The sequence below is a fragment of the Stegostoma tigrinum genome, chromosome 15, assembly GCF_030684315.1.
Source record: "Stegostoma tigrinum isolate sSteTig4 chromosome 15, sSteTig4.hap1, whole genome shotgun sequence".
NCBI classification, from domain to species: domain Eukaryota; kingdom Metazoa; phylum Chordata; class Chondrichthyes; order Orectolobiformes; family Stegostomatidae; genus Stegostoma; species Stegostoma tigrinum.
This window is the reverse complement of record NC_081368.1, coordinates 32,590,148-32,608,867: the sequence shown is the minus strand read 5'-3', so window position 1 is coordinate 32,608,867 and position 18,720 is coordinate 32,590,148.

The following is an 18,720-nucleotide window of genomic DNA, read 5'->3' as shown; positions in this document are numbered from 1 at the left end:
CCAATCAAAATAATTTTGGTATATTACTTATTTTTGATTCAAGAAGCAAAATTTACCACTTCAGCATTCAGTTACTTATTACTGAAGCATTTCCAGAGACGACCTGTGATTATTAATTTATCATTTTCTTACTGTTGTAAATACAGGTCTGCATTCTTTTCAGAACAGCAGTAGAAATTGTGATTCAGGCCCGATTAATATCAGCATGATGTCTGATTAAAAAAACACCCGTCCAGCAGATGGCATTTTGTTCCCACCTGCACTCAGAATAATTCATTTTCTCTCCATTCCAATCTTTTCAAATAAACTGAATTGCAGAACACCTCAAGAGAATTTATTAAAAGTGGTGAATTAATAGATTTCTGCTTCAGTTGATAGTTACCCAGGAAAGGTTGGACAACTAAAAACCTGTTTAAAATATTAAGTTGATCCACTGATTCAACAAACAGCCCTCTCACCTACACCTCCTCCGACCCCTCACATCACTTGGATTCCTGAATACCACCATCCACCTAGGCAGATCAGACCCCAACACCTCCCTTACCCTCAACCCAAAAACAATTTTTATTTCCACAGACTCAGTTCCCCTCATTACCCAGCCTGGACCCTCACTGTTCCTGACACCTCCACACCCCAATTTGCCCTTCCCTGTCTCTGTACCTGACACACCCACAACTCCTTCCAACCCTCATCAATACAAGGCATGCCATCATTTACCTGGCACGCTAATCCTACCAGACAGCCTGGTATCCTATCTATCCTGGCACTATGAACCATAATCCCACACTTAGGTTATCATTTCACAGCGCTGCCAAGTAGCAGGCTGTGCTGCTGGACATTTAAATCACAAATGACTGTACACTGACTGCTGCAACAATATGCATCGATTATCTTCAAAACAAACATTAAAAGTACTGGAGAAACTCAGCAGATCTGGCAGCATCTGCGAAGAGAGCAACAGTTAATGTCGGAGTCTGAGATGACTCTTCTTCAGAACGCCTGAATATCCTGCATTGTGAGGGAATTGTTCAATTTCAGGTACATACTATACGTCTGAAAGAGTCAAGATCTGAACGTCCAGCTCAAAATTTGGTGCTCAGTCCTAACCGATAACAAAAGAGTAGAGTGGCTGTCTGATTGTGATTACCAGTCCTCAAATCATCTGGGCCACTGTGACAATAGATTATTCAGATCTCCTCTCATCAGTGTACCACAATAGACCAGAAGATGGCAGGTTTGTTGTGCATTCTATTTTGAACGAATTGCACTCAGCTAAAACTACACTGAAGAAGTCACTGCTACAGACAGTGGCACCATAAAGTCTTTGCTGGAGGCTGTACAATCAAATGGAAAACACATTGAACTGCCAGCGACAAAGCATGAACAGCTCTTAAGAATCTTAAATTCAAAAGAATTTGAGAATAATGTTTTAGAAATTGAAAATGAGAAGAAAGAGTTAGAAAGGAAAAGACTCCAAAGATCTAAAACACTTAATTATAGGTACGATATGCTTATGTCTCCTGTTTATCATTGGTAAAATCTGGGCAATCTACATTTTACTAATTGCTAATCTATTTAATAAATTGAATTTATATTGTGTAAAACAAAAAGACTCGCAGATAATCTCTCTCATTGCCATCAGCACACTTGGCTACATGTGTGCCAAAATTAGCTAAACTTGATACCAAAAATTTCTGTTGGACATTCTTTCCTTGGATATTTCAGTCAACTGTATCAAGACTCACTTATGAATTATGAGAATTGAAGTGAGATATTGGAGGTCATTTTGCAGATATGGAACTATTTCCAGCAAGAAATAAATATTTTCAGGAATAGGGAAGAAGGAAACAAAAGTGCTAAGAAAAAGACTCGTCTTCATTGCAAAAACAGTTTCTTTTCAACGTGTTTATTGCTAGTACGGTTAAGCAGGGGTCAGTTAGATCTGGTTGGTGCTCAATAAGCTGATGTCAGCTCACGTCTGGATTTCTGTCTTGTTCAGATCCAAAATCACAATTGCTGAGTGCAGAAATAATTGAAGCTCTTTGAAGTAAAAATATGATTTGAAAAATCATCAGGAACTTCTTATTTTCTACATTTCTCTCCACCAGTCCTGAAGACTGTGGGTTATATTTTAAGGTATACTCCCTGTTATGCTTCTCATGCAACCTCATCTCACCTCACCCCTAATGGCCCAATGCCCCTCAACTCAGCCAAAACAGCAGGGAATTTGCTATGCTGTTCTTGCCATTAGTATGTTGATGATTATTTTCCTGGCATTTTTGAAAAGAGTGACTTTGAACCTGGCCTAAAACAAATGCACTGTCAACAGTAGAATTTATATCTTATGACCTCAGTAGAACACTGACACCCTTCTTCAAGGCAACTGAGCAGCATTGTGCATCTTCCATAAAGTATCAGCTGGCAGTTAAGTTAAAGAAGTGACCAAGGATAAGTGTTCGTAGATATGCAATACATTGTGGAAAAGTGTGTGATTGTGCAATTTGTTAGGAGGAACAGAGGCATAGACCATTTTTAAATGAGAAAAGCTTCAGAAATCTGAAACACAAGTTACTTCATAGAAATCATACAATCCCTATAGTGTGGAAACAGTCCATTTGGCCCAACAAGTCCACACCCGCCCATACAAAGAATATTCCACCCAGACTCACTTCCCCTTCCCCTGATTTCCCCATGTTTGACCCACCTAACTTAAACATCCCTGTGCACATCTTTGGACTGTGGGAGGAAAGCGGAACACCCAGTGGGAATCCACACAGACACAGGGAGAATGTGCAAACTCCACACAGACAGATGCCTGAGGCTGGACTCGAACCTGGGTCCCTGGCGCTGTGAGGCGGCAGTGCTAGCCACTGAAACTCTGTGCGCCCCATGACCCACCATGCCGCCCCGTGCCGTCCTGGTATAGTATTTTCTTAGGTTTAGCATGGGGTTTCATCTGGAAGTTAGAAAAGCAAATTATAATGTTGGCATTCATTCCGAGAGGGCAAGAAAATAAAAGCAGAGATGTACTGCTGAGACTCTATAAGAGTCTGGTCAGTTTGCATTTGGAATATTATGAGCAGTTTTGAGCCCCATATCTAAGGAAGGATGTGCTGGTGTTGGAGGGGTCCAGATGATTTTTACAAGAATGTCTAAGGGGATGAAGAGGTTGTCATATATCAGGACTGTCTGAGTCTATACGCAATGGAGTTTAGAAGGTAGCTGGGGATCTGATTGAAACTTATAGAATACTGAGAGGCCTAGATAGAATAGACATGGTGAAGATGTTTCCACTAGTAGGACAGACTAGGACTTGAGAGCACAACCTCAGGGTGGGTGAACAATGCTTTAAAAGTGAAATGTGGAGGAATTTCTTTGGCAAGAGGCTGCTGAATCTGTCAAGCTTACAGCCAAAGAGGGCAGTGGAGCCAAGTCTTTGAGTGTATTTAATAGAGGCATACAGGCTCTTGATTGGTAATCGGTTCAAGGGCTGGGGGAGAAGACAGGAGAATGGGATTCAGAAACATATCAGCCTTGATTGAATGGCAGAGTAGACTCAATGGACCAAAGACCTACTTCTGCTCCTATACCTTCTGGTCAAATGTTTGTTGGCAAGAAGGATTGGGTTCCTCTGGAATGCACAACAATCATCAGGGTCACTACTATTACCTGGTCTATACCAGGATGTTCACCTGAAAATTGGACAAAGTAAAATCTACCTTAATGGCAATGGCTTCACAGATGTCAGCCTTCCAATATCTGACCCAAACGATCAATATTCATGTGGGACCAGGGAAAATGGGCCATCAGCAAATCTAGAAAGCATGACAGTAGTCTCATAGGAATATAGGAACAGGAGCGGGTCATTCAGCCCCTGGAGCTTGCTCATCGATTCAATAAGATCATGGTTGGTCTGTGATCTAATTCCAAATACCCACCTTGGACCCATATCCCTTGTTACTCTTGCTTAATAAAAGTTTTTCTATCTCAGATTTAAATTTAACAATTGAATTATCATTGACTACCATTTGAGAAAGCAATTTCCACTCCTCCGAAGTAGCCAGCTATCAATGGAAATTTAGATTGGCAGAGATTTAAAACAGGTTGATGATTCACTGTTTTCTATTTTACACTATAGCAGGCATCAGAGTCACACAGATATAATTACTTCATTACTTTTTTTGTGAATTAATGGCACATGGATGAAGTTTCAGCTGAGGACATTTTCAATATAGGGCACCTAGGGTTAACATCACTCTTAGATTAAGTATTGTATAGTTTGAGGCTGAGTAAATCTCTCTCTGAAGGGGTGTTTGCCTTGTACTACTAATGTGCCTCAGCTGCAAATTGAGAATGTTTTTTCTACAGGAGAACTGTTGTTATTTTTCAATTTCCTACTCCAACCTTCCATTGGCCTCCTCAGAGACTGCCAAATTAATGTCAATTACAGCTGAATTAGTTACTGTTTTCTGTGTGAGATTTGAGTCCCACCAGGATTGAGATTACCCACTCTTCATAATGTTATCATAGTCTTTTAAATGAATGAAACGGCCTTCAAATTCAGGTTTCTTCCCTGCAGTTCTTCAAATGTTAGTAATAGAATTTGTTTGACATTGGGAGTGCCAATATTAGTTATCGTGCTGAAAGTTGGTAAATGCTTCAAAGCACTTTATGCATTGTTGCCAATGGTTATCTGAAGTACAAAGAGAATCTAACAGCACATCACTGTTATTTCGAGAATATAATTTATCTGGATACTTTGCAGAACTTTTGATAATGTTCTAGATCCACGATTTACAAAGATGGTGAGCTGTAATGGTATTGATGCCAAATTGTTAATATGGTTGAAAATGTTATTGACCATTATTCATAGGTAGGGAATGGCCTATGGAGTAGTTCAGGTCATTTTACAATCATTGTTTGCACCACTCATCACTTGTGGACACAACAAGTTAAAAATGTATCAAGGATACTGTGTCATCTGGTCAGATATTTCATCCACATGAGCATTAAAAATAATTTGCATAAACTAGCAGAATTGTATTTTAAATAAATACAGAAAGTGTTAGTGAAACTCAACAAGTCTGGCAAAATCTGGGGGGAGAAATAAGGTTAATATTTTGAATCTGGGACAGTCATTGAAAAGTAAACCTTGTTTCTCTCGTCACAGATGCTGCCAGGCCTGTGGGTTTCTCCAGCACTAATTTTTGATTTCCAGCATCCATGGTATTTTGCTTTCATTCAAGATGTATTTCAACATTAACAAGTATGATCTAACAATGTTGTGGGAAATAAAAAGCAATAACCAATGAATAAACTGTAGAGAAAGAGAAAAAATATTATAAGCAGTAATTGAACTTTTTGAGCCAAAATGAAATTTTAATCAACAAAACTGAGCAAGTGCACTTGATTTTAAGCAAAGCCCATTTTAAAAGCAGATTTAAAAAAAAATGGGATGAGGGCATCACTGGCTAGGCAGCATTTATTGTCCAGCACTAATTGCCCAGAGGGCAGTTCAGAGTCAACCACATTGCTGTGGGTCTGGAGTCACATGTATGCCAGGCCAGGAAAGGATGGCAGTTTCCTTCCCTAAAGGACATTAGGAAACCAGATTGGATTCTATGACAATCGGCGAAGGATTTTTGGTCATTATTGGATTCTTAATTCCATTTTCTTTTATTGAATTCAAATTCCACCATTTACCATGTTAGGATTTGAACCTAGGTCCCCAGAACGTTATCTGGGGTCTCTGGATTAATAGTCCAGTGATACTACCACAAAGCCATAAACTCCCCTTAAAGTTGAACATTTGATAGGTGTTGGAAGCTCAGCATTTTAGTTTTGGTAGAGCCAGGAAGTTTTTTTAAGGGGATCAGTAAATGTTGGTGGGAAATTGATTATCCTCATGGGATGGGAATCTTTTCAGTGTAGCAGTGAGCCTGAAGGCAGGACCAGCCAGAAATTCAGATAAATTAATGTGAATCCATAGGCTGAGACATTCTCACCTCTGGACAATCTTCCATAGTGCTGGCTTGGCTGCTCTGACCACAATTTTGTTTTTAGAAAGTTGGAACTCCTTCAGAGGGCACCTCAAGGTGGAAGCACTCTCACAACTCTTACAATAGCACCGTTCACCACTGCCACTTGGGCCATAATCTTTCCAGCTGCAGGCACTTTATTGGGCTTATCTACCATCTTTCATTGAATAGTAGATCCAGATGTGGCCTCTCAGTTGGCTACCTGTGGGAAGATACCTGGGTGTGATAACAAGTGTAGGATTGGGACCTGGAAATGATCCCACCCTTAATTATCTTTTAAATAGATATAGACTCTAGATAGAAAGTTTGAAAGAGCTGGGTTGTTTTCCCTTGTTTTGAACTTTCTTATGGAATGTGGTAGGGTCCAAGTCTCTAAAAAACAGCTGCCCATCTAAGTCTAATATCTGCTACGGTTGGTAAGCAACACTTTTCAAAATTGATTGGGCTGGGCTTTCCTTTGTCATTGGCAATATGTAGGCTAATACCAGGTGGTTCATCTTGTTGCATTTCTTTTACATACTGATCAGTTTTTGATACTACTGCATGGTTTGCTGGCCATTTCAGAGAGCATAAGAGGTTCAGTCATGTTGTTAGGCATTGTAAGGATGGCAGATTTGCATCCCTAAATGGCAACAGTGATGGCAGTAATGAGTTTTTGTACCAATTTTATGGTCACTGTTAAAATGACTTTTATGTCTAGAATTATTAATTGAATTCAAATTTCACTTTCTGCTGTGTTGGGACTTGAACTCGTGCCCAAAACATTAGATTGAGCTGCTGAAATATTAGCCCAGTGTCATTACCTCTATATATCACAACCTTCCTTTAATATGGACTCAAAATCTCAACCATACTGATTGTGAATTTGTACAACACGCCAATAATGTACACAAGGTTTATTCAAACTATCAGAATTAATTCCTTTGAGGCTCCCAGACATATTGTAATCTTAGGGCTGTTGCCAGGTTTGCTGGCAGATGTTAGATTTCCAATGCTGTCTTTAAATTCCACCCAAAGCATATGGTCAATACACCTCTTCCATCTGCAGCTCTGATGTCTTCTTGTTGTTAATTAAATATGTTCCTGTTCAGATTAATAACTGCCCATCATGCAATGTCTATGTGGGCTGCCCTCCCCCACCCAAAAGGTTCAGCTTGAGTTGTCTGATCTTTTAATCTTCTAAATATACACATTTCTTTGCTCATAATATGCATTCCAAATTTGTTAACTTGTATCCTGTGTATCTTAGCTGATATTTTGTTTCACAACCTCACGAAACCATTGGGACTGATTGTATTGTTTGAACTGATTGCATCATTTGGCTTGATTAACCATTCAGACTGCCGGCATTGTCTGAACTAATTGCATTTCCTGGTCATACTGAAAATGAGATAACGTAGCATAGTTTAACAATGTAGCAGGCTTTCCAAAATAAATTTGCCCATCAGCGCTGTTTTAAGATTTCTCAGAACATACATTGTTGCATTCAGCAGCTTTATATTCTTTCAAAAAGTCTTTTTAGCTTGGAAAAATATGTTTTATCCACAAAATTTAACATTTGAGCTCTCAAAATAAATAATCAAGTTTAGGCTGTCCCATAAGAATCCAATCCTTGCCTAAATTAGCAGATAAATAGTACCTAGTTTAGCAAAGGCTGCATGTTTAATACTATGGCTTTTCTGGGATCATGGAAAAAATCTTCATTGATTTAACTTATAAATTTTCCTGGTAGCTGTTCATCTCCTGCTGGAGATTAAGTCATTTCAGTCAATTTAGCTATGGTTCTGATGAAAACACACCAGACTCAAAACATTAACTTTGCTTTCTTCCCACAGATATTGCCAGACCTGCTGAGTTTCATCAATGATTTCTGTTTTTGTGGCTATATCAACGTTACACTACAAATCTAAGAATCCGAGAATCTTAAAGGACAATAGGATAAATATAATCAGCCATCCAATTCCTGCAGCTTTCTCCTTGCACTATGTAAATTTGTGTTGCAAAAGGAAGAGAGATGGTAGAGAGGTTATTCCTTTCCCACTTCTTTAGTAGCCAAAGTCAGATGTCTTTTTAAAGAAAGGTTTCAATGAAAACTCCCTGACTGCAATAACCTGAGAATAGACAAACAACAGATTTTCTCTTAGGTAGTTTTTGAAAGAATTATAAATGCAATTTTTTCATCACCTGGAATACACATACAGAAAACATACATAAAATGAACTTTAAAATGTAGCATGCACTTTGGTTTTAAAAGTAAAATAAAATATTGCTGCCATACTTGCTTCTTTTGAAATAAAACCTTTTGAAATATTGTAGGTTGAAACAGAGTGGTTCCCTGTTCGGTCTACTGAAAGAAACAAAGATTGGAAGTTTGTGAAGACAGACTTGTAGTATTGTTTTTAGTAGATGGTGCTTACAATTTTGTAATAGGTTGAACAGAGTCTATACCTGCAACAATTTCTGAGCAGTCTGTTGAAATAAATAGACTCAATGGAGCAAATTAGTTTTCCTCAAAAAATAAAGTTCTGAAGAAGAGTCATGCTGGACTCAAAACATTAATTCTGTCTTTTCTTTCTGCAGATGCTGCCAGACCTGCTGAATTTCTCCAGAATTGTCTTTTTTTGTTTTAAATTCTTTTTTCCTACTTCATGCTTATGATTACTGTAACAAGTGGTGCAGCTTTCAAAAATAGTTTATATGTATTTATTCCCTGATTCTTGCATCTGAATGTAATTGAAATTGTACTGACGGAATGCAGAGAAATAGTTTCACGGAAGCCTGAAAAATCATCTTGAAATGTTAATTGCTACTGTGAGACATTAACCATACAGTAAAGGGTCAAGTTCCTTTGCAGTAGTTGGCTAATGATTAGAATTGAGCCCTGATGTTCTGAAGGCATATAAAGTAACATTTAAATTCACGAAATATTTTATTAACACCAGCGGAATGTTCAAAAACCTGATAATAGTCTTGGTGTAACTAACTATTATTTCTGAAATTTACGTGACATAGTTATTTGATACTTGGCTTAGATTCCAAATAGTAAGAAAAAAGAAAATAAAAACACTTTTAAGTGTCATGACCACTGTCAGAACCCTGAAGTACTGCGGATGTTTTTAACTTATAATTTCATAATGTGTTAATTTACAGGAAGGCTGATACAACCAAAAATGGCTGCAGATGCAAATTAAGTGGCTGCATGGAGAGAGTGATCCATGGAATATCGTATCCGTGGTTGTAAAGATATCTTCAAACAACAGCCCATCAGAGGGGGGAAGAGATTAATCAGAACAAAATGTAGTGTGACCTCTGAAATAACAAAGTGTGCAGCTGGATGAACACAGCAGGCCAAGCAGCAGCTTAGGAGCACAAAAGCTGATGTTTCGGGCTCAGACCCTTCAGCAGAAAGGTGGAAGGGGAGAGGGTTCTGGAATAAATAGGGAGAGAGGGGGAGGTGGATCAAAGATGGATAGAGGAGAAGATAGGTGGAGAGGAGAGCATAGGTGGGGAGGGGATAGGTCAATCCAGGGAGGACAGACAAGTCAAGGGGGCGGGATGAGGTTAGTAGGTAGGAAATGGAGGTGCGGCTTGTGGTGGGAGGAGGGGATGGGTGAGAGGAAGAACAGGTTAGGGAGGCGGGTTCGAGCTTGGCTGGTTTTGGGATGCAGTGGTGGGAGGGGAGATTTTGAAGCTTGTGAAATCCACATTGATACAATTGGGCTGCAGGGTTCCCAAGCGGAATATGAGTTGCTATTCCTGCAGTCTTCAGGAGGCATTGTGTGGCCCTGCAGGAAGCCCAGATGGAAAGGTTGTCTAAGGAATAGGAAGGGGAATTAAAATGGTTTGTGACTGGGAGGTGCAGTTGTTTATTGCGAATTGGGCGGAGGTGTTCTGCAAAGCGGTCCCCAAGCCTCCGCTTGGTTTCCCCAATGTAGAGGAAGCCAGACCGTGTACAGCGGATACAGTATACCACATTGGCAGATGTGCAGGTGAACATCTGCCTGATGCGGCAAGTGCCGGGTGTGATGGGTTTGAAGGGTGTGTGTGGAGTGGTCAAGGGAGTCACGGAGAGTGTGGTCTCTCCGGAAGGTAGACAGGGGTGGGGATGGAAAAATGTCTTGGGTGATGGGGTCAGATTATAGACAGTGGAAGTTTCAGAGGAAGAAGTGTTGTATCCGGAGGTTGGTGGGGTGGTATGTGAGGATGAAGGGGATTTTCTTTTGGCAGTTATTGCGGGGATGAGGTGTGAGGGATGAGTACAGGAAATGTGGGAGACACAGTCAAGGGTGTTCTCAACCACTTCAGGGGCGAAGTTGAGGTCCTTGAAGAACGAGGATATCTGGGATGTACGGAAGTGGAATGCTTCATCCTGGGAGCAGATGCGGCGGAGGCGAAGGAATTGGGAATAGGGGATGGAATTTTTGCAGGAGGGTGGGTGGGAGGATGTGTATTCTACGTAGCTGTGGGAGTTGGTGGGCTTGAAATGGACATCAGTTTCTAGATGGTTGCCTGAGATGGAGACAGAGAGGTCCAGGAAGGTGAGGGATGTGCTGGAGATGGCCCAGATGAACTTGAGGAGGACGTCTTGTGACTGTAAAGATAACGAGTGGCTGATGGTCCCACACTCAACAGAAAGCTATTCCATACAGGTTATATCCCAAACAGACATATTATGAGTGTTTTTTCCTTTGAACAATACACAAGGACATAGTTTAGAAGGCCAGTTGCAACTCTCCTGGAGTGTGCTAGTGGCACTAAACATACTGTGTGACAGCCTGGCTTTGAATATTACTGTGCTGTGAATGTCAATGTCAGAAAACTAAATAGTTATCAATGAGTTCTAGATAAAAGAAGACCCTCTCTCACATCAAATGCTGCAAATTAGACAAAAGGAAATAGGAAGAAAAAGTGTATCAGTGATAATGGGAACTGCAGATGCTGGAGAATCCAAGATAACAAAGTGTGAATCTGGATGAACACAGCGGGCCAAGCAGCATCTCAGGAGCACAAAAGCTGATGTTTCGTGCTCTCTGATGAAGGGTCTTGGCCCGAAATGTCAGCTTTTGTGCTCCTGAGATGCTGCTTGGCCTGCTGTGTTCCAGCCTCACACCTTGTTATCTAGGAAGAAAAAGTGCTCTCTCTCTGTCAACCTGAATGTTGGAATTCAATTAGATTCAAAGGAATATAAACTAGAGAAACTCAACTAATCTGCAAAACCTCAGGTCAGTCTTACTGTTTCATTACGAATGTTGATGTTCTGAGAAATTTCCAATGCAATGGCTGCATCATTTAACTATCTGCTCTTCATGAACAATTCAAAGACTGAGCCATTTATCTGCTTTAAAAGGAAATCTTTTATCTTTTTGAATTCATCTCTTATTTCTAACTTGTGTGTATGTGCATTTGGGTTTTTATGGAGAGGTGATCACCAGTAGACAATTAAGCCAGAGACCCAGGTTTGAACCCTGCCATGTTAGATGGTAGAATTTGAATTCAATTAAAAAAGTCCTTTTGAATTAAGGGGTTAACCATGAAACCATTATTGTCTGTTGGAAATCCCATCTGGCCTCCTCATGTCCTTTTGGGAAGGAGACTTCTATCCTTATCTGTTCTAGCCTCCATGTTATTCCAGACCACAGCAACATGCTTGACTGTTATCTGTGGTTTAGACAATAATGGATGGACAATAAGTGCTGGCCTAGCCACTGATGCCCCCATTGTCTGAATGATCAGAAAAAATATTCTTGTTTTTAGCAATTTATAAACTCACTTATTGTTATCTAAAGAAAGCCTGATTAAATTGGCTCAGTTTAAAACATTAGGATCTTTCTAACTGAAATTAAAGGTATGCGCAAGGGAAGGATGTGTTTTTAATTTAACATTCTTATGAGGACCAAAGCGGATTGTTGAATAAAGAAGTGAAGCCAATTCAGTCTTCCTCATCTGATGAAGGGTCTAGGCCCGAAACGTTAGCTTTTGTGCTCCTGAGATGCTGCTTGGCCTGCTGTGTTCATCCAGCTTCACACTTTATTATCTCAGTCTTCCTCATGCTGAGTTTTAGCAATTTGGAATGTCTTGTCTGGAACCATGTTTTTGGCAATTTCTTCTGTTAATGTAGTTGCAAGATAGTTTCACTATGAATGCTTGGCAAAAACTGCTGGTGCTGGGAATGGGAGCAAGGATCCTGGAATAATTTCACAACTACCATTTTTAAAGGTCTACTGAATTGGGCTACTCCATGTAAATAATGGGGCCACATATCTAGAGTGCAAGGAAAAAGGAATTTTATGTTTTAAAAATGCTAATTCAATTGTCTTTAACTGTTTGAATGTGCAAGATCGAATATAAGCTGACAATGATTGATGATATCTACGTTAGAATGCAAAGAAATTAATATACATTGTTAGTGTAAATGCTTTTAAGGTTTGTAATTCACAAAACGACAATTTATAGGGAGCCAGAAACTAAAGAAACATGAATTGCTTTATTGTCCTATGATCAGGAAAGAAGTACTTATAGAGATGTTGCAACAGCCATTAGGAATGGGAAATTTATAACCGAGTTTTGAACATTTGCTCATTGTCAAGGACGTTGAATGTTATGGTTTGACCAAACAACTGTTGCGTAAATGAACAATTATAGCTAAAGCTTGATTTCAATAAAACAGTACAAACTTTTCAATGAATCATCATGACTACCTTGAAGAGTTTAAAAATCAGTGCAAAAAAATGTTTAGTTGCTTCACCAAGTCACCTCAGTCGGCTCCTAGAAGGAACAGATAATGGCAAGTTGACTTGTTAATGTTGAACAGATGTGAGATTTCTTGTAGCATCTTTGTGACTAATGAGTTATTTCTAACATGTATATTGTAGTGGCTACATTATAAAGAGTGAATAATATTGTTAACTGGTATTTCCACCAAATGTAGTACATCAGTCATGAATTTTCTTCTTATTTCTCATGCTTGAATTATAGAGTAACCTGTAAAAGGTCAAACGTTACTTCTTAGGTAAAGCCCCTTTTCATATGCCACATGCTCTGCAACTGCTAATCATGCCTTCATTTATTCTACCTTCTTGGGCATTAACCAACTCCAATAGATAGTGTGAGGCCATACCAGGCCACAGAGCTATATCTGTTCTGGATCATCTCATGTGAAGCTGGTGTTGAGTGCGATGTGGGGATATTGGTGGTCAGCAATTAGATTGGGTGGAGTGCAAGATGGCAGGACACGCTTTGGGTGTTTCGTGTGTATATAGGCTATTAGGTGGATGGTTGGAGGCTTCTATCCTGATCCAGGAGTGGGCAGATAAGTGGCAAGTAACATTTAATCCATACAAGTACCAGGCAATGAACATCTCCAGTGAGAGAAATATCTAATTATCACCCCCTGATGCACAATAGCATCACCATTGTTGAAACCCTACTATCAACATTTTGAGGGTTACTATTGACCAGAGTCTGAACTGGACCAGCCTTTTAAATTCTGTGGCTATAAGGCCAGGTCAGACGCTTGAAATTCAATAGCAATTGCTTCACCTCCTGTAGCCATAGTACCTATGGTGGCCCAGGGTGTTGATCTTGGAGATTCAGCAATTGTGATGCTCTCGAATGTCAAGGAGAAATGGTTAGACTGTTTTTCATTGGAGATAATTGCCACTAATCAGTCCAAACCTTAATATTGTCCAGACCTTGTTATATTAAAACACAAATTCCTTTGCAATTTCAGGAATCATAAATAGTATTGAATTCTGTGTAATCATCACATTTCAACACCAATTAACTCCATTCACTCAGTTCAAGTTTTGCCAGAACCATTCAGCTCCAGATTTTGTCACAGTTTTAGTTCAAATATTAAGAAGAAAGCCAAGTTCCACAGGTGGAGTGAGAATGACAGCAATACCATTTGACCCTATGACTTTAAGCAGTTCTACAAAATTTGAAGCCACTGAAAATCTTTGGGAAAACTCTCTACTAATTGGAGTCAACAGAAGATGGCTGTAGTGGTGTAAAGTCAATCATCTCAGCAGCTGAATATTGTTGCAGGAATTCCTCAGGATAGTGTACCAGGAACAGCCATCTTCAGCTGCTTCATCAATTACCTTCTTCCATCAAGTCAGATGTTGAAATTCAAAAACCTTCAAATACTTGTTTTGAGAAGCTGTGTCCTGTAGAGCTCAGTACAACTTACCCAGATAGTGGCAAATTCAGAGTTGCTGCCTCTTTATTACTATACATGCCAGAACTGCCTTTTGGAAGACAGATGAAAGTATGCAAATAAACTGAGTGCTATATGTCCAAAGACATAAATTGGGCTGAATTGCCCTTGAAGCTAAATTTATTTGCAAAGTTTTCCAGAGTCCCTGCAAGAAAAATGTAGCACAAACCGGGAGGAACTTCAGCCCTTACTTTTTTGACCTGAGTGAAGGATATCAGCAAGAAACCATTGAAGCTGTTGATTGAGCAAAAATAATCACCTTAGTGCTGGAAACACTTAATCTGTCTTATTGAGTGATCAATCCAAGTTGCAATCAATACAGTACAACCTTAGCTTAGCCAGCACTCACTGAAATCTCCCAGGTGGTCTTATGTGTTTTGCATTTGTACATTGTTGGTTTTCTCCCCCATCCTTGCAATCAACTTCTTAAAAGAAAACTCAAAAGTTCAAATTGTTTAAGACTTTTGAAGCTTTGTTTTTTGTTTGTGTAATGATGATGGAATCTTGTTGGCATAGACTCTTATACATTTACAAATATAACGGTAATTGGTAGCAGTTAATAAAGAAACATACTGAACATTCAGCAAAACAAATTATTGAACTGACTGGTCTATTTAAAATTTTCTCTAATTCTCAGCATTTGTAATTACAATTGATTTTTATAGTTAGCTTTGTTTTATTGCTATTATAAAAGGTACTACTATGAATTGATATAATTGTCCTCCGAAGTAATGCGCTGCGTAAAGGAAATTGTACGTGAAAATCCAGAATTCCTCATGAAAGTTATCTTTATCCAATCATTTGAACTGCTTCATCAGTGTCTTTCCCTTTTGACTAAATGAGGAGTGGGACTTTTTCCACAGGAGCTCCACTTACAGCTCCTCGAATGAAGAAGAGTTTTTGTTACCTTGTAGGAGAAGCTGAATAGACTTCAGGCCTGTGCTTAAAAATGGTAGGAAACATTGGCATTTTTGTAATAATCAATTAAAGAAAAAAAAAAGAAATTTATTTCCTCTTGATATTCAACAGCATAGGCGTTTTTGAGACCCCTCTACCTCTTTCCCCCGCCTTAACTATTAACACTTTGGAGATTAAAGTTTACCAAAGTAATCAGTTTGCCTAATTGGCAGCCATATCACCAAGATTAACATTGACCCTCTCCTCACTGTGGATACCTTGGGCTCAATTGACATGATGTACGACATTGACTCACTCACACTTATATTGCCTACTCTTCTGCTTAGTGTAGGACAAGAACAACAATACTGTGAGGACATCACCTCATCCAAATTTTCGTAGAACAGTTCTCCCACTGAGATCAATAGTTAAAATTGTATCCATGGTCTTGTGACAAACTTAGTATCTTCAGCTAAACCTCTTGGTAAGGGGGGAAAGATGTATCCAATGTCACCCTCATCCTGACAGCCACCTATGTGTGCAGTTGCATCAAGTTGTGCATTGACCTTTGTAGTGCAAACCCAAAGTGTCACGACGTACCAAGGTTCTATTTGTCCCTGGTATTGCAAATGATTGATCTGGCCTCAGTTCTGTGGAGCACCCCAATTGGTTGACTCTTTCTGTATCACCTGTATTTTGCGGAAAAAAATTGTAAAGGAAAACACTTTTGACCACGAGGCAATCAGACAGTGGTCAGCACATAGTATCCTCAAGACCCTCTCGGGAAAAGGAGAGAGTTGGTCTTGTCCCGGAGCAGACTGTCAAAGTCATTTGGCAGAATACCTCATCACCAGAACTTGCTAACAAGCACCAAGAAATCGCTTGGCTGGTGGTGAGAAGGGAGATTCTTCATGTACATCCAAATTCTGTGCCATTGCAAGCTTACCTCAAAGTGGCTGCACTGGCAAAGAGACTGTCCTACATCTCCTTCTGGAATATCTTTTTGCAAAGATGTTCTGGAGAGAGATGCAGTGGTTTTTGTGAAGGTGCATCCTGAGCAGATCCCTTACGCAGGGCTCTGTGCTCTGCAGTCTGTTCCCCAGGATGCACACCGAGATAAATATCAACTGCACCTTGATGCTCATCAGCTCGGTGAAAGACGCTCTCAGGTCTGCCCAAAACTTCTTGGTCTTTCAGTGCAAACAGTTGACCTTGATGGAGTGTTGCAGATTGGCACATTTCAAGGTCCAGGGCTGCATGCTGTGGGGTGTGTTAAAGTTTGTGGTAGCTGCTGCAAAGGCACAGTGGGGAAAGACCAACGTCTATGGCCTTTCTGCCAAAGTGCAACAATGGTCTGTTCGGCTAAGGCACCTCTTGGTGTCTTAAATTCATATAAACATAGTCTTGTGCAAGAATGAAATGCCTTGGGTCTTTTGCAACTGCAGGAAATGCTGAATTCCAATGTTTAGATGTTCTTCATTTGCAAAGATTGCTTCAGTAGCTGTGTACATACATAAAGCGTTTTTTATGAATGAAGTATATTTTTGAAATAAAAGATATCTTCATGTGCATATTAAAAGAAGGACCTTTCCAACTTAAAGCCCTTACTATCTGCTCAGGAAAAACACTTAAAATTCAGAAAACAGAATTTTGTGATACATCTGTGTGCAAGCCACTCTACTGATAATGAGTGGCTTATTGGTTTCTGCTGGAGAGGTAGGATTAAAATTACTACTATGAGTTATGTAAAACTTTGTAGCATTTAATGTATTTACATAAATTTCAATCTCATACCCAGCACATTGCTGAGCTTGCAGGAACTTGCAAGATGTCTTCCCCAGGTCTCCACAGCTTTTGAGCCCCAAATCAGAGTATACCAAATTTGTACGGAGAAGTATCTGTGAGATACGTTTTGCTTCATTCACAATTTCATAGGCATAGTTACTACAATGGTAATGTCAAACAGCTCTTTTGGTAAATCATGTAAAACAGCATTAAGCAGATTTGAGTATTCCAGTCATCATAACAGTAATGAAAATCTCTCATAAAACTATAACCTGTACCACAAGTTTGAGAAAAATCTAATGAATATGACAACCACCTCATCTCAAAACAATGCATTTATAGAATGTATTATCATGCATTTTAGAAAATTTTTAATTTAATGAACAGTTGATTATTACGAGTAATGTTACACTGAGGACAGCAGTGACCATATTGCACATAAAATATCTCTACGGCAATAGGTTGAATTAAGTTATTCCCTTTGATTGAAAGGTTGAGAAGGCAGAGGACACTGCTTCAATAATAATAATGGCATTTATTCAAGAGGCATGTTCATCGTTTGAAAGTTGAATTGCAGTGTGAGTTATATTAAAAATCATTCGACATGTAATCAGCTTAAAAACATGTAAATATGAAACAATCACAGAGTAACAAAGATAAACAAACAAATGCTGCAGGCAATAGGGATGTGCTGGGCAGAATACTGAAGGAAGTGTAAAGTTAAAATAAATTGTGTTAACATGGTAAACCAAGATACTATTTCCACAAATACTAAAATATGTATAAACATCATCATTTCAGTACATCAACAAGGATCTGTTGTATGTAGAAAATAGAGAGCTACCAATGTTGCATTTTTAGCAGAATGAATTTAATTCAATTTCTACATGGCTTGAACACCTGTGTATGTTAGGGTTACTGCTTCTAAAATTAGGTTAGCTTCAGAAAATCCCTTTTGCACTTTGTACAAATATTAACTTTTCTGATGGTGATTGAGAAAAGAAACAATAATGGCACGAGAAAGAAAACCTTTTTACGTAGTGAGTAGTAAGGATCTGACGGCACTGCATAAAAACGTGGTGGAAGCAGGTTCAATTGTGCTTTCAACAGGGCACCTGTTTAAGCATCAGAAAAGGTAGATTTTGTGGATTTAAAGGGAAAAGGCTGAGGAATAGGATTAGAGATAATGGGAACTGCAGATACTGGAGAATCTGAGATAACAAGGTGTAGAGCTGGATGAGCACAGCAGGCCAAGCAGCATCGGAGGAGCAGGAAGGCTGATGTTTTGGGCCTCGACCCTTCTTCAGAAATGGGGGAGGGGAAGGGGATTCTGAAATAAATAGGGAGAGAGGGGAAAGTGGATAGAAGATGGATGGAGGAAAAGATAGGTGGAGAGGAGGCAGACAGGTCAAAGAGGCAGGAATGGAGCCAGTAAAGATGAGTATAGGTGGGGAGGTAGGGAGGGGATAGGTCAGTCCAGGGAGGACAGACAGGTCAAATAGGTGGGATGAGGCCAGTAGGTAGGAAGGTGGGCGGGTGGATAGGTGGGAGGAAGGACAGGTTAGGGAGGCGGAGACGAGCTGGACTGGTTTTGGGATGTGTAGGGGGATTAGTTGAATAGGATTAGTTGAGTTCAGCTTGTGGTGTGCAATCTTACCACCTTTGAAGATCTTCCGAGACTGGGTGGGGCTAAAATTTCAATTTACTGTGACATAATGCCTACCCGTATGCCGAAGTGATATTTCCAGAGGCAGGTCAGGAATCTCTCTGGTCCAATGAAAA